General features: G+C 35.7%; 1 long non-coding RNA gene across 1 annotated transcript in view; it reads right to left on the bottom strand.

The window, feature by feature from the left end:
• Window positions 1–7,813: 7,813 nt before the first annotated feature.
• Window positions 7,814–16,069, bottom strand: part of LOC110366050 (uncharacterized) — a 173,173-nt gene continuing 164,917 nt past the window's right edge. The window contains exon 14 of the long non-coding RNA XR_002426063.2: window positions 7,814–12,826. This is a non-coding gene — a long non-coding RNA (uncharacterized LOC110366050). The remainder of the gene's footprint in view (window positions 12,827–16,069) is intronic.

Genomic DNA, 16,069 nt, shown 5'->3' with positions numbered 1-16,069 from the left:
TACACACACACACATGAAGACCGGATAATTAAGAATCCAGACATTATGGATCTCCAGGAAAGAATTTTGTCACTGGGATATATGAATCAAATCAGTCAGCCACCCTATGCATTTCCTTAAGCCGTACAGCACTCTTGATTAACCTTTTCCTCAGTACTATATATGGAAGTTTTTGAATGGCAGGGTTGCATGCACATGTCAGTTTTAAACACGTTTCAGGCAGCCGTCCTCCCTGGCCCATTGGAAATTAGTACTCTGTTTCACCTGTACGTAGTTTATAGGATGTGATAGCCTTTCTCTGGATTTATGAGCCTCTCTGCTCTCCTGGTATTACCAAGATCTCTACCGCCATCGCTGACTCTGACCCTTTGTACTTGGACTCGACATCTGATTTTGTGCAGCTGGACCTGCACATTAATGCTTTTGCCACATTCATTTCAAGCACCCAGCTAACTCCTTCCTCTCCTGTTATTTCCCATGACAGATAAATAATTCAAAATATGATATAAAGTATGGTCTATATCTGGTTTGAATAGTACTCTATCAAGGCATGTGTTTGAGCTATAACAATGACCTCATACTTCCTCTTGAGGAGGGAGAAGCAAAAAGATATTTAAATCAATAGAATAAGGGAGCCATAGCTGGGGATATTGCAGTGTGTGTGAGATTTCATAGGTATTATGTGAAAAAAAAGTATAATTCGACATTGTAAGGATGTAAATAACGCCCATTGGTTTATTATTGTTTCTAACATTGGAATGCTATATTCCCAGGCTTCCTCATTAATGCTGCCTAAGAAGAAGTAATTGTATTTTTGAAAAAAAGTAAGGAGAATGGAGATTTTTTTCTCTCATTGTGCACTTTATTTTTATTATTTCCTAGTTTAAATATAACCCACAGAAGAATGAGAAAATTCTTTATAAAGGTCATTAAATAAATGCTGCTGGAACAAATCTTTAAACAGGATCATCACTGAAATGGGAAGTTATGCATATGCAACACTTTTACTTGTAGTACAGATTAAGCAGTTGGCAAAATAAAGCTTTAGATTGCCAGACATTATGTGTCACCAGAAATCAATTCTGACAGATTTTATTGAGGCTTTTACCCATATTATCACTGCTATATTTTTTGACTTAAAAAAAAAGGTGGAAGAGGATTGACTTTTTCATTACAGGTCAGCCCACTTGGCAAAGGCTATCCTGTCACACGGCATACTTTTATATCAATTTTGTTTTAATGTGCATAGCATGTTTATTAGAGGCGAATGTCAAGATGACAATAGTTTCACATTTCTGAGCCAGTGCCAGAAGAACTCTCGCACATTCTTCCATGATTATTTCAGGACGTTTTAAAAGTTTCAGTTATTCCACCATAAATATGAAAGAAAACCAAAACTTTTTTCTTTTCTAAAGTTACTTGTCTTTTGGTTTATGAACCTTGACTACCACTTGAAATTAGTTTTCAGCTGGGGCAGAGAGTTGTATGTATTCTTTTATTCTATCTAGTGTATTGTCCCAGGGAAGATTCACCACTTGTGTAAAACCACTTAGCGCCAGTGGATTCTGGAGTTGGGCTGCCATATTATCTACATATTACTTTCCTCACAAACTCATAGCTATTCATATGTACATGCATACAAAATTTTGTAATGAGCTAGCAATTTTCACATCAGTTAGAGGGTTACTGATGCAATTTATTTAAGAAGGGAACTATAAAAGGACAGCCACAGGAAAAGTGTATAAAATAATACATTTTATTCAAATTGCAAGTCTGATCCTGGTATTTACTATGTTTCTTATTGCAAGAACTAGCTAGCATTCAGCTGCAATGCAAAACTTATAATCAGGAAGGGTTTTATATTCTTAGTGTATAGCTACCTTGGACTCTGCACCCACAAGATGTGTCTGAGGCCAGTTTTGTAGGCTACAGAAACAGTGAGAGTCATACTGTTAGCAAAAATACTTAGACTGAAAAATCCCCTCAAAGAATCAACAGCTTTACAAGTATTTTAGTATATTCACAAACAAATAACAAGCTGGAAAACAGGCTGTGGACTCTCAGTCAGTAACTTATTCACAACTGCAGCTGTGTCAGGAGTGAGCTGAGTATGGTGTGTTTCACCCACTAACATTTAATCTTGGCTTTAAAAACTATCACTGTACTTGGAACTGAGGCCTCATTGTGTGAAAATGATCAGTCCTGCTGGCTTTAAGAAATAAGAAACACATTTTTAGGCATCCTGCTTAGTTTTGATCATCCTTCTTCCTCTCCCTAGGTTTTCTTTAGCTCGTCTTCAAGAATGAAGTTCAGAAAGGCTCATTTGGTTATGCTAGGAACTATAAAATTGTCCAACTTCTGACTTTGCTTGATCTAGCTGGTGCAGGCAGAGGCCTGTAGTCTTGAGTAAACAAATATCTTGTCAAACTTCCTGTGATGCCTCATACTAAAGAGATATCATAAGAAATATAATTAGGGACAATAACTTAGTAACATAAAGCAAACAGTCAAACTTTTTGGAACTCAGTTCACGTTTTTTACTGAGGGTTCATGTTTGTTTATTGAGATATTTCTCTGAAGGTTCAGATTATTCAGGTGCTGTGACCACATTGTAAACTGCCAGGCTGGACCTTGCTATGCTAGCGCAAGGTATCAACTCAAGCCCTGCTGCAAGCTGAGGTCCTCTGTGAGAACCACCAATTGGAGCATGGTATGGAGGCACTGCTCGAACCTCCTTGCTGCTCCTTGCTGAGAGGCCAATACTCCTCCATTATTACGTGACAGCAAAGGTATCCACTATGACACCAAACCAGAGGTCATTGCTGGCTTGCCAAGTCATCACATTAGGCCACTTGAGAGAAATGTGAATATACATTGGAATATGCACCTAGTGTACCATGTGAATGGCTTTGTTTTGCTTATGTTGCAGAAAAAAATTGTACCTTTGCTACCGCATACCTGCAAACAGTTACAGTCATTAGTTCTTCCTTTTATACTGATTATTGCATCATAGGGCATTACACATTTACAACTTGTGCATTTATCTATCTAAATGAAAAGATACTTTTCTCTTGAATAATGTTAGCAAAACTCAGACTTCATACAGAGATCTGGCTCATTTGCATGCAGATGAACTTTATAAAGATCTCTTGTGAGACCAAATTTTTTTTAAAGAAACCTTTTTTTTTTTTCATATAATGAATGTGATGATGTCAGATTTAGTAGCTGATTCATGACAAGACAGAGATCTATTTGTGCTTATGGGTAAGAAAGGGGTAAAATGAACAGAAAGAAGTTAGAGTTGCAAGACTACTCAATGGGAGATTCTCCAAGTCTCCTTTATTTCAAGTATTGATAAACTTCAGTTGAACTATAGTTCTTTAACAATAAAAGAAAGATGCAAGCCTTGGGAACACAGCGCTCCAACTGGACATCTGTAGAGACTTACAGCAGGGAGAACTGTGAGGTATTCTGCTTTTAGCAAAATTTTTTGAGAAGTAATCAGTGTGACCCTGGTAATTTTAGGGGCTATTTTAAAATAAAAAGAATTGTTCTTTTATCTTTTGAATTCTTTCTTTCAATAGATATTTTTAAATATAATTTCTTTTTTTTTTTTTTTTTTTTTTTTGAGGACAACACTGAGTTGAGATATCTATCATCTGCTTTAAAGGTCATTATGAGCTGAGAATTCTCCAGTTTGTGTGTGAAAAACAACATCCAAAGTCATAATTACTTCCAGAAATATTTTTTTGGGACTTCACTTGCATGACAGCCTTTTTTCCAACTTTTATAAGAAAGGAAAACAGCACTGTGAGAGCATAAAAGGCAGTTTTTATGAAGTACGTGAGTTTGCACGAAGCTAAAAAGCCACCTAACAAGGTATTTAATAAATCATACATAAGTGTAAGACCAGATTAGATAATTTATTTATAAATATTAAAAACTATTCTACTTCAGAAATATTTTTATTCAGTCAATAAGACATAACTTCTTATTAGAAAAGTGGAGGGATATGTGCTCCATGGGAAATTTCAAAGGTGCTTTTGGAAAAGGTGCAGTCTTAAGGACTCTCCCACTGGGCTTTAACACAAAGACTGGTCAGGAATTCCTAGTAACAAATTTACAAAAGTATAATGACTTTCACACTGTTGATTTGCACAATAATAGTTGTAAATAAGTGCAAGACATGCTGCCTTGTACTATCTCATTCTCCATTCTTAATGTAAGTTGATTAATAAAAGAGGCTGGAGGAACACACCTGATCATGGTCGTTTTGATATACTTCATCACATTTTAAGGGCTTCATTGAACTATTGAACAAAATATCTAGAAAGCTAAATTCTTCATCTTCTGGTAAGCATTTCTGGTACCATTTGATGGGTGGGAGAGCCAGATATAGCCCTTATCATGCTCACAGACAGAGCGTTTCAATTAGTGACAATGTTTAATAGTGTTTTCAGCTAGGGTTCTCTAATTACAAGATGGTAAACATGTCTACTACATACTATTAATATCGTTTATCTATTTAGTTTCCTTGTGAAGAGCTATTTCATGTTCTGAGTTATTGCTAAGGACAAAACTGAGCTTAATCTGAGAACAAGAGCAGATTTTAAACCATCCTAAATCAGTCAACAGGAGTAAAGAAAAATACAAGGATTATTTGGTTCCCTGATCGACAGGCCAAATATTTTTTAGTTTTTCCTACTTTTCATTAGTAAAACATGGTGTAAACCAAATTATTTGTTAATCATCCATTTCTAGGATTGCCTTATTATTATAAATTTAATGTAAAACTTAGACACATTTGAGATCTGTAGTGTCCAACAGAGTATGTGTTTCTTTCAACATCCACTCCAAAGATCAGTTAACAGTGCACTCAGAGGTGTTCACCTACTTCAGCCGTAGCTCATGATGTTAAGTGGTGACTAACATCACATTTTAACTGTCCATTATCTGCTACCACCAATTTAAATTCTGGGAAAGTTGCCTTATAAATGAACATCCTTCCTTGGCTTATATATAAAAAACTACTGCTCTGATAATAAAGCAAGTCCATCTTCTTTAATAAATTAAACAGGACCCTCATTCTCCTTTAATAGCAAGACAGGAAGTCCGAAGCATATTCTTAAGCCTTTAAATTTAGGGGAACACTGAAGTAAATGCAGATTCTCAAACATAACAGTATTTCTGGTCAGCTACAGAGAAAATTTCATTAAATAGCCAACATAGGAGACCACGGTTTCTAACTAGATCCAGATAGGTCAAGGCCAGCTAATAAATTTTGGTTGACTGATTGTTTTTTGGTGGGGAATGAACAAACCATAGTGCCACGAAAGAAAGACATAAAATAAACTGAACTGTAGAACTGAATGGTTTATTCTCATGTAGTGACTACCTGACAGATTAAAAAATGATAAGTTTCTTCAAAGTTCTCATCAGAAAAATCAATTTGACTGAGACACAATGTATTGTTTCTACTATTTTTAAACAAAAGTCTTATTGTCAGAAATTCACTTTATAATAAAATACCTTATAAAAATTATACCCACAAAATAAATATCACAAAGAAAAGGTGAGTCTTGTGTTACATATACTGCTTAAAAGGCAATTACAAAGTTAAGTCATGACACACAGAAAATGGCCAAATTTTTGGGTTTCCACTAGTAGCATTTTTTAACCGAATTTTTATGAGCTTACTCAATAAACAAAAAATAAAAACTCCCAAAAGACACAAGTATTTATAACTCATCTGATACCTAGCTCACTATTTTTTTTATCTTTTAACAAAAATAACAGTCTTATGCAAAGATATCTCAACCCAAAGCACAGAGACTACAAGATTTCATTATCTTGTATGGCAGTCCCACAATTTCCAGTGGACAGAAAATGAGTCCTGTATTAAAAGACTAATGCAGTTATATATTGTCTTGCAGTTATGAACGTATGCTTATTATGAAACCATTGCTAAAATAATTACTGGGGAAAATGAAACAACCTTAGAAATTCTTTCCACAAATTGAGTTGGGGAAATGTAGAATTATTACCTTTTTGAGGGTAAAATCATTACTTTAATGAAGTAAATACAAGTATTACTACTCATTTGAAAATAACAGAACTTTGGAATAATTGTCTGTGGAGTAAACCACATTTTTAGAGAAGACAAAAATGAAGACAGATAATACAAATATATTTAGAGGACTTTCAAAAGCAAAGAGCTTTCTGGCAAGACCTGCTTCAAAAGCACAGAAAGTGTTTCCTTCCCTTCCACGTTACTGAGGATTATGATTTCCCAGGCTAGCTTTCACACCTTGGAAATCCCGGTAACAGAACAAAATTACTCAGTATGTACCTACGACCTCATGTTTAAAAAGCCATCTTTTCCCTTTTTGTTCCATAGGTTGTTTGCAATTGCAATGGTGTGATATAGACATTGAAAATGTGTTCATGAAGACTTGCATATTGCTGCCTAATGCCATTTTTTGCTAATGGTGTGACTGTGTTTAAGAGTATTACAGCCTTTTGTCACACTTGATGCAGTGCAGAGAGATCTCGTTATACAGTTTTGTTCCATATTCTTCAGCTGACTCTCGACAGGGCTGAGTAATCTGCCTGGAGAAGTGTCGGCTTCAGCAAAGTTTTTCCCGCACTGGCAATATTTACATTCTCCTTTGAGCACACTTGAACCCCAGCTGCCCTTTCTACCCCACTCCTGGAAAGGCACCAGCTGTGCTGCAGGGAAAGATCACAGTGCAGGGGACACCAGCCAGCTCTTTTCACAGTTGCAGCCTTACTTTTCCATGTGAATTGGGTGGCCCTTGATGTTTCTGCCCCGCAAAATCCTCTCCTAATTTGTGGCAGTGTTTTGTTGATGTGAAGGAGACAAAAGAATCAGCATCCTTTTTACAAGGCTGTGTAGCATATGAATTACAGGCAAAGGAGCAACAGGTGCCCACGCTGCTGCAAAGTGACATGCTTGACTTTAAGCACAGGCATAATGTCAGTCATTTGCAAATAACTGAATAATAGACAACAGACATTTGTGTTGTTTACAAGCTACAGAGAAGGAGCTATTTTATGTGTGTTGTGAAATACTTCTGCTTTATTTCAGGATTTTTTTCTTTTCATGACATTTCATCACTTCCCATTTCCCTCAAAATTAGATTGTAAACTAAATTGTTCATTTTTTATCCCAGTCTCACAGAAAAGAAAAACAACAAAAAATAACCCTGTAAAATAAATATTGCTTATGTCTCCATAATGCATAGACTTAATTGTACAGCTTATGCTTTTTAGTACATAGTTGTGATATATTGGTAGAAATAAACCCAATAATGTTGACAAGAGAACAGGAATATTGTTTAATATGTAATCAGATAAAGCTAGATATGAAGTTTTGAAAATTATTATAATTTTTCTCAGAGTAAAACTTGGATATGTCCTTAGTTTCCATCCAAAATCCAGAAAAAAATAAAAATAAAAAGTAATGAGAGATGAAACATAAGCCTTTCAAGTGCTGGCATGATTTCATCCATGGATGTCTAGATTTTAACTAAGAACAGGTCTCTAGTTCAACTAAAAACTCATGCCAAACTTCTATTTGCTTATTTTTTCCTGCTTTTGAAGACAAACCTATCTGTATACCTTAAGCCATGTCACACAACATTATTGTGTTGTGTGACACACGTCACTGAAGGTTTCCAAAATATTTGAGGTTATTTTTGATCTATAGACAATTGACAAGATTTCTTTCTTGCCCCCTGTGACAATTACAGTAGTACTGAACTTTTCAGTGATAGAAAAACATAAACCTTCATTTTATATAAGCATATGTAACCACTTTATTTTGATGTTCTCAGATACAAACATTTTTCCTAGTTCCAAGTTGAAAAGTTCCTCTTAGAACTGCTTAGTGTCAACGCTCATATTAAGTTAACAGCAGAAGATCAGAATGCCAGCATTCACCAGTAAATCACAGCCACAAAAAAAGAAGAAAAAAAAAGGTTAAAGTCAGTAATTCAATGGAAACACATATCTCGAAACATTTTTTATTTTGCAGATCATTGGCATGTGGAATACAATTTAAGTTTCTATTCATCTGCTGTAACACTGTCAGAAATTTCAGCAAAAACTTGAGAAACATGAAAGCAAAGCCACAGGAACATTGAGATGGATAAAAAGGTAATATACGTAACTTTTAAAAACACCCAACCCTGATATAGTCCTTGTAAACTGTAGTCTGAACTAACTGATATTATCTGAACTACTTACCCTACCTTAGTTTCTTGCACACTGTAAATATAATGATGGTGTAGGAATGTTAGATCAAGAGAGATGTTTGGGGAGTTTTAGACATGGATACTTAGAAATAGTAACTTCACTTTTTAGCCAAGAAAGCTCTCTCTTCTGGAGCACTTTGCTGATTAACCAAGCTGTCCACGAAATTCATGATGCCACCAGAAGATCAGGCTAGAAGAGGATGAAATGTCCATTTGGAGATCAGAAAATTTACTTTGCTGGCTAGAGGAATGCTTTTCTTCATTGAATAAATGTATTGTGAAATATGCTAGAAGTGAGTTATATTCTGCATGCACAGTCTTTTTTTTTTTTTTTTTTAGTACCAATTAGTATTTCATTTTAATTGCTTGCCAGTATAACTCCTTGAGAATTTATATTAGCAGGCTTATGGAAAGCTGAAAGAGAAATATTGAAGACCATGATTTCCTCTAACAGACAGTGCTGTTGTTATTTAGATATGAAAGGTCATATGAAAGGTCCCACTCAGAGAGTATTAGGAGCAGCTGTCCTCTGTCGGTGATTACAGATGGACAAAAAGTTTCTTCTCCTTTTAATATGTAATACGAATGGTCACTTGCTAGTGAAGATTTTGCTCCCCCAGCTTTCCTATTTCTCTATCATATGTCATCTCCTTGGTAGATGTCATATCTCTTGGAAAATCCTGGGGGTGAAAACTTCCTTGCAGACCAAAGGCTACTCAGTAATGAAATCTAGCACAAGTATGATGCAGTTTCTTGTCTTCCTTGCAAACTGCTTGCAAACCCTTTATATTGACATCAACTCTGTAAATTCTAGACAAAGTTTAGGATCCATTCAAAGATTATTCTTAACCGGAAAATTAGTTAAAAGCAGCCACAGTCTGCTGTCAATATTACTAAGAATTTAAGAATTGTAGCTGAAATTGTAACTTGTTTTATTAGGCCCTAATTAGTATAACCTGTATTGCCTGAGATGTCTTTTTTGTAGTGGTTGTTGTTTATTTTGTTTTGTGGTTTGGTTTTGTTTCTTTTTTCCTCTGTTTATTCAGCAAGCTTGCCTATTATAACAGATCTTGAAAGTGGACTGGAAAGCCTAGACACGGGACAGTGGAGACTACATTATGTACTCATGTACATTATTAATTCTGGCACCATTTCCCATTATACAGCCAAATTTAGCCAGCCATGGGCGAGGTCCTGCATCAGAGAGGACCAGCTGTACCCCGTTGTGCCAAGACATCCCTCGTCAGATGGCTGGGACTCTTCTTCCACTCCTCCTCTATTAAATACATGGGGAAACAACACACTGCTGACAGAAAGCCATTGGTAAGGGTATTGACCTTTGGTGCTGAGGAGAGCAGGTAGACCTACAGCTCTTAAAATACACTTGTTTTTTTATAACAAATGTTATTTCATAACAGCAGCTAAACTACAAAGCCCTCTAAGCTTACATCTTCTCTGGTGCTGCACTATCCTGTGTGATTTTACAGTTTTTGGAGACAATTTGTGATGTCTTCCTAGTGACAGTGACAAAACCTGTATTTTTGCCTCATGGTGTGCGTTCTAGAAGGCTCTCAATTCTCAGATGCATCCTCCTATACATTAGGCATGTTATTTTCTCCAGTAAATGCCTAAAGAGAAGCCACTTTATAACCACACAATGTAATCTCAATTTAAAGTACTGCAAAAATTTGAGGAGAGGCCTCTATACATGAAGATGATGGAGGCTTAGAACATAAACTGAAAGGTGCTGCTGCAGGTCCTCTACAACTAATTTTGACTGAATCCCTGAGTAAACCAAAGTATTTTTGCATTTGCTGCTTTTAGAGCAGAAGGACTCTGCTCAGGGACTAGTTCAATATCCTTACCAAGCTCAAGATAGGAGAAATGATTGTATCTAGCATGACCATAAGAACGTACAGGTGACCCACTACCTTGAAGGTTTGGAGTGTTGCTTTTTCTGCACAACAATAACCCATTATTTTAGAAACTGGGCTAAAGAATGAATGCAAACTTGGCTGTAAAGCTTGAAGCCTCTTAAAAGAAAAAAATATTACTATAAAAGAAATAACTATATTTATCTCTAGTGATATCCAAGAACTCTGCATAATAAAATAGTAGTAAAATGAACTAACTTGAAAACACAATGGATCATTCTTGGTTACACACATGCTGAGTTTTATGTAAATAAATATGCAAGAATTTTAATGGCTATGTCTGTTCTGGAGAATGGGATTATTTTTTTTTTTAATTTTATCTGATCAATGTTGGAGAGTATAAGATGTCAGATCTATTATTTTTTATTAACTGTATCTGGCATTGACATAAACAGTCAACTTTGCCAACAGTTGAGTGGGTAAAGAAGTAAGAAGAGAAGAAAATATTTGTCAAACTTAGTAAACACTTCACAACCTACGTAGAAAGACGCCATTTGCTTGTACTTTTTCTGTTTTGAAAATATTTTATAATACCAAAATTCTTTTGGTATCGTTCTGCTGAAAAAAAAGGAAAATAAAATCTCACACATGTAAGACTTTGAATGTCTGGCTCATCACAATTTTAATTGTAAATCCCAGGAAATGCAGAATATGAAAATTAAATTAGGAAGTGCTCAATGGATTGCAGAGTAGTAAATTTTATTAAATTTCTTTACAAAATAACATTTGGAAAATAATTTAATAAAAAGCTGTATGTGCCTTACTAAGAAACAATGAAAAAGGTTCAAGCAGTTTTTAGTATATCTAGAATATTTTTACAATGTCTGTGGTCTTAAGAAAACTGCAATTCAGACCAATGTGAATTGATCAAAATCTATGTACCTTTAATACATAATTTATGTATTGATTACTGAAAATACACTTTATGACAAACAACAGCATGATTCTTTAAAGCTATCTTATTTGAACACTGTTTACGATAATACAGTAAACTGTTAAGTTAGTCTTTGAGAGTTACAAACTAGTGTTTGTCACAGACAACACATTTAATTTAAACTTTTAAAAAACTGTAGTACTCTGAAACTATATAGATGTGTGTAGTATTCTTAGTACAAGTCATAGCCTGTTGTCCAGATCTGTTCTGATGTTGAAATCCACATTTCCAGAAATGGGCAACATATTACATATCTATATTTATCTATCTATCTGTCTATCTATAGATTTTTTTTCTTTCTTTTTTTGAGGTATGTTACTCTCCACACCAAGAATGTTAATTTTTCAACAGCTGGTCTTTGGAAAGACAACTCAAACACCTTCTCTTATTTTTGCTTCTGTAGTAGTATTACAAAGTAGGTATGAAAAGAAAAGAACTAGAAAAATACACATTTGCTATGTATCTTGTAATAACTCTACAATGTTAGATCATATTGCTGAAATGTAAAGGACTTCTACCATTTGGATAACTAAGATGAGGATTTCTGGTTTGATGGGTAGATAATGTTAAAGCTGGATTTAATCATGCTGGTCAAATCAATACTGCAGTATTGCCTTTCCTGTTGCAGTTTAATGGAAGAGACAACGATGACACCAATATGCCAATCTTCCTTTCAGGACAGTTACTATCCTTTAGTGTAGTCTTAATGTCTTCAGAGCTACATCTCTGAATCCTCCAGATCCAAAGTCTCTTCCGCTATCAATCTATGGCAACATTTTTCTAAGTCACTTTGTCATGTGAGCCTACTGAGCCAACAGCACAACTATTTTTGACAAGAGTGAAAAATACAGAAAGTTTTTTGCCTTCAGATGAAAAGAAAATTCCAGTGTTAAATGGAAAAATCCCACTTTGTTTCTACAGGAAGCTGTTCAGTACAAGCTATTTAGAGTCCTTCAGCTTTTGTTCATGAAAAGCTGGAGCACTGCTCAGATTGATCTACTTGATTAATTTAATTAGTATGACTCATGATATTAAGAACAGAGAATTGACCAATACTTAATTATTTGTAACACTGTCAGTGCATACACCCAGTTCATGAAATATTTTTTTTTTTTTTTAAAAAAGGGCAAAAAGAAAAAGCTTTCTTAAATCTTGTAAAAATCTCGATTTTTAATACCTCTGGCAATGACAAGAAGAGAAATAGCATGTGAGACTTCTTGTAGATCTCATCATCATGAACTCAGAATGATAGCTCAGGGAGGTGTGTCACACAGAGAATCATAGAATGTCCTGAGTTGGAAGCGACCCACAAGGATCAGCAAGTCCAACTCCTGTCCCTGCACAGGGCAACCCCAAATTTTACACCATGTGCCTGAGGGCCTTGTCCACTTGCTTCTTGAATACTGTCAGGTTTGGGGCCCTGACTGCCTCCCTGCGGAACCTGTTCCAGTGCTCCACCACCCTCTGGGTGATGAACCTTTTCCTAATATCCAGCCTAAATCTCCCCTGGCACAGTTTCCTCCTTTCTGTTCTAGTGCCTTACTTAATGCCTGGATGCTTCTCTTTAACACAGTGAGCCGCCTTACATTCCTGAGGATCAGCAGAGAGTGAAGGAAAGCTTTTATTTCATGCCTCATTTCTTCCAATATCCTTGGAATGACTTACCCTCATGCTCCTGGCAGCTGTGGAAAAAGAGAAGAGTTGCAAATTAATTGATATTTCCTCTACATGGGTATATAGGTATAAACATCACAACACCAGGGATACAGCAATGCTTTCTAGTGACAAACTTTTTGGTGATTAACATGGTTGTCTTAGCTAATTAGCAGGCATTTGGCTACCCCACTTGTAGGGACTGAAGGCTGGTGGCAGAGTTTTAGTCACTATTGATGTGCTTCAAAGAAAAATACTATTGATTTAATTAGGGTTAATTGATGGGTCACCAAGGAGGAAGGCTGCCTGCCTTCTACAGCCCAGACAGGCCAATGTGCAGCCCCTGTCTGAGATGCTGCTGAATTGCCAGTGTGTCACTCAGTCAATGTCTATATGACATTCAACATCCAAGTGTCAAGACATTTTGAATGTAATGTCTCCTCTCTCAAATGCAAAAAGGGGGCATATATGCCAATCCCGTTTGCACCATGGATCTGCCAAATCAGTAACTTTTAATGAAAGCTACAGGGGTTTTACAAGTGAATCAGTTGCCAACCAGTGAAATATGCTTCTCCTTGTATAGTCACACAGTAAATCCTAACAGTTTGGAACTGAATTTTGTTCATTTTTCAGATTTTACTTAAATAATTGTACCTGGAAAGCCATTCTTCATAATACAGGTAGCCAGCAAAAAAACCCAATAAATTAAATCACTTTGTAACTTTAACAAGTGTAATATCAATCAGTCAATGAGTAAAACAGGCACTGAAGAGTTCCACAGTGAGCTTAAATTTAGTAACTCACATCTTTTTACTTTAACATGCAGCCATAGTCTGTTCTTCCCCACAATAGTCCATCCCATCTTTTCATTACAAATGGTGGACTGTAGTACATGGAATCACATCTTTTCATGGCAAATATTACTTCATCGCCAAAATCGTGGAAGGGTCACAAGTTACTTTGGGAAGTGACACTTCTGGCAAGAGTTTCTGCTCAACTCAGCTCATTCCAAAAAAGGAAAAGCAAGTTCCAATGACCAAAACTTATTTTGTCTATTTGACTCTGTGTCCATCCCTAGTACAGACAAAGACATGGACATGATAACTGTCTGTTCTGCTTTTTTCTCGAGGCAGATGTAAGGTCATGAAATACACAGAAAAGTGAGCAGTTTTGAACCAGTTCTATACTTAAACATGCAAAGCTGCAGTTCGTGTGAGGTTGCTCTTACACTGCACATCAGACTTCAGCAGTAACATTACAGCAGTGTTTAGCTCACAGGAGAATGGCAGAGTGATAGACAACGGAGCTAGACTGAAATTAATTTTCCTGCAAGTCTGAAGTTAACTATGATGTGGAACCTCAACCTTTAGGTTTTGACTACAAATTCACAACTCCTATTATAGAAAAGAACTGTGAGAAAAAAAAAGATTTAAATAAAGAAAACAAAAAGACAAACAAAATGCAAAACAGAACCACTCGTTTCCTTTTTCTCTCTTCTTCAGCCTTCCACATCCTTTTGTATTCTGTGTTGAAACTAGAATCAACTATGTAGTATTTATAGTAATGTTACCCTCCTGATAAAGTATTACAGAGGCTGTGGCAACAATCTAGGGCTCAGCAGGGAAGCTGTAAGACAGCTATTTTTGTAATGTTTAAAATTATACTAAATTAATAAAAATAAAATCTCCTGCTGAGCTTCCAGTTTTAAATAGCACATTGTGGTGTAAATGATCAGAGCATCAAGGTTTTGCTAATTTAGTACATATTATAACAGCAAAGACATTAAAAGATCATAGCATTTTTCATTTTACAAACTATACTCTGTGAACTGGCTGAATAACTTCAATAGATTATGTTAGGATTTGCTAACATATGTTCAATGGGATAGAAGGAAAGGACAAACCTGCATATGGTAACTTTTAGGGGTTTGAAAGTATAAATGTTTGGAACTCTGTCAGGGAGGACTCTGTTCCCCAGATTGCAAATCTAACTTCCTAAATTACCACCTCCTAAAATTAGAACAGTACTTAAAAAATAATAACTATATTTAATCTTTTATTAAAGCAAGATGAAATATTTCCTAATAAAGAAAAAAAAATTGATTGCTTTAGAATTAGAGAACTACAGTGTCTCATACCTGTCTGAAAAGCTTCTGCAAAGTGGCTTTAAAAACCCTATCCTAAAGCATATATTAGGTGAGATACAAGCATACATATTTTGAAAACAGCTGGAAAATGTTCACTAACTTAACTTGTATAGTAGGTGTGTGCTGGAAGCGTTTAGTCAGATGTTGGACAACATGAAGTGCTAATGTGTGTGCAACACCAAGACCTAAGCAGAATAAAAAAGGAAGCTGATTACATAAGTTTTCATAGAAAGGATGTTAAAAATTCAAATATTCAGTTGACAGTAAATCCATATACTGGCTCCGTAGGTACTTTCCCCCTAATAGTGGAAACTTCTGTTTTCACTGGAACAATTGGTCCCTGGTAAAAAGAGGATGAGAGTAATGGTAACCTAAATGGGCCACTGGCAACTAAACTGTCTAATAAGCTTTGACAAAGTTAGACAGATGGATAACAGTATTAGCGCTTTGCAAGTACATATTGCTACCACCCATGGGTAGAACTATGTCCAGAGAAATGACAATGGGACATTTATAGGGAAAATGCAAGCAAGAAAACATACACTGAGACATCTCATCCTCATTCCATTTTTTCTCACTCTGTTTTAAAATGCCAGAAGCTACATTTGAAAGCATGGAAGACTTACAACTACTTCTAGCACTTATGTTTTCTCACAACAGACAATTTCTTTTAAAAAGTACTGCTTGTTAAGTAAATAAAAGACAATATAATTTTGGTAATTATTATGTTTACAGGGAGCTGTAACAAGGTGAAAGACACTGGCATTCTTGTTGAGCTAGCTGCTATAATGTGACCTGAAATAATGTGTGACTAGTAAAGTCATGCAAAAAATCCCTAGAGTCAATACACTGAGAACATGTCATCTTTGTGAAGGGAGCAATATTTGTACTACACTGTGGCAGTCTAATATGTGTGTATCTTAAAATACTGAACAAGTAAATAGAAGCAATATGACTGCAACTTCTTGAGATGCATTTTAGATGAACACTCCAAGCAGCTCACTTTTCTTAAACACCTGGAGTTTGAAAAAGACACACTTTTCAAACCAGATCAAGTACTTCTCCTTTCTGACTCACTCAAGTTTTGATAAAGGGTGAGCTGATGTAGCATATCATTGAATTCAAT

The sequence above is a fragment of the Columba livia genome, chromosome 2 (assembly GCF_036013475.1).
Source record: "Columba livia isolate bColLiv1 breed racing homer chromosome 2, bColLiv1.pat.W.v2, whole genome shotgun sequence".
Lineage (NCBI taxonomy): Eukaryota > Metazoa > Chordata > Aves > Columbiformes > Columbidae > Columba > Columba livia.
This window is presented reverse-complemented; position numbering and strand designations above follow the sequence as displayed.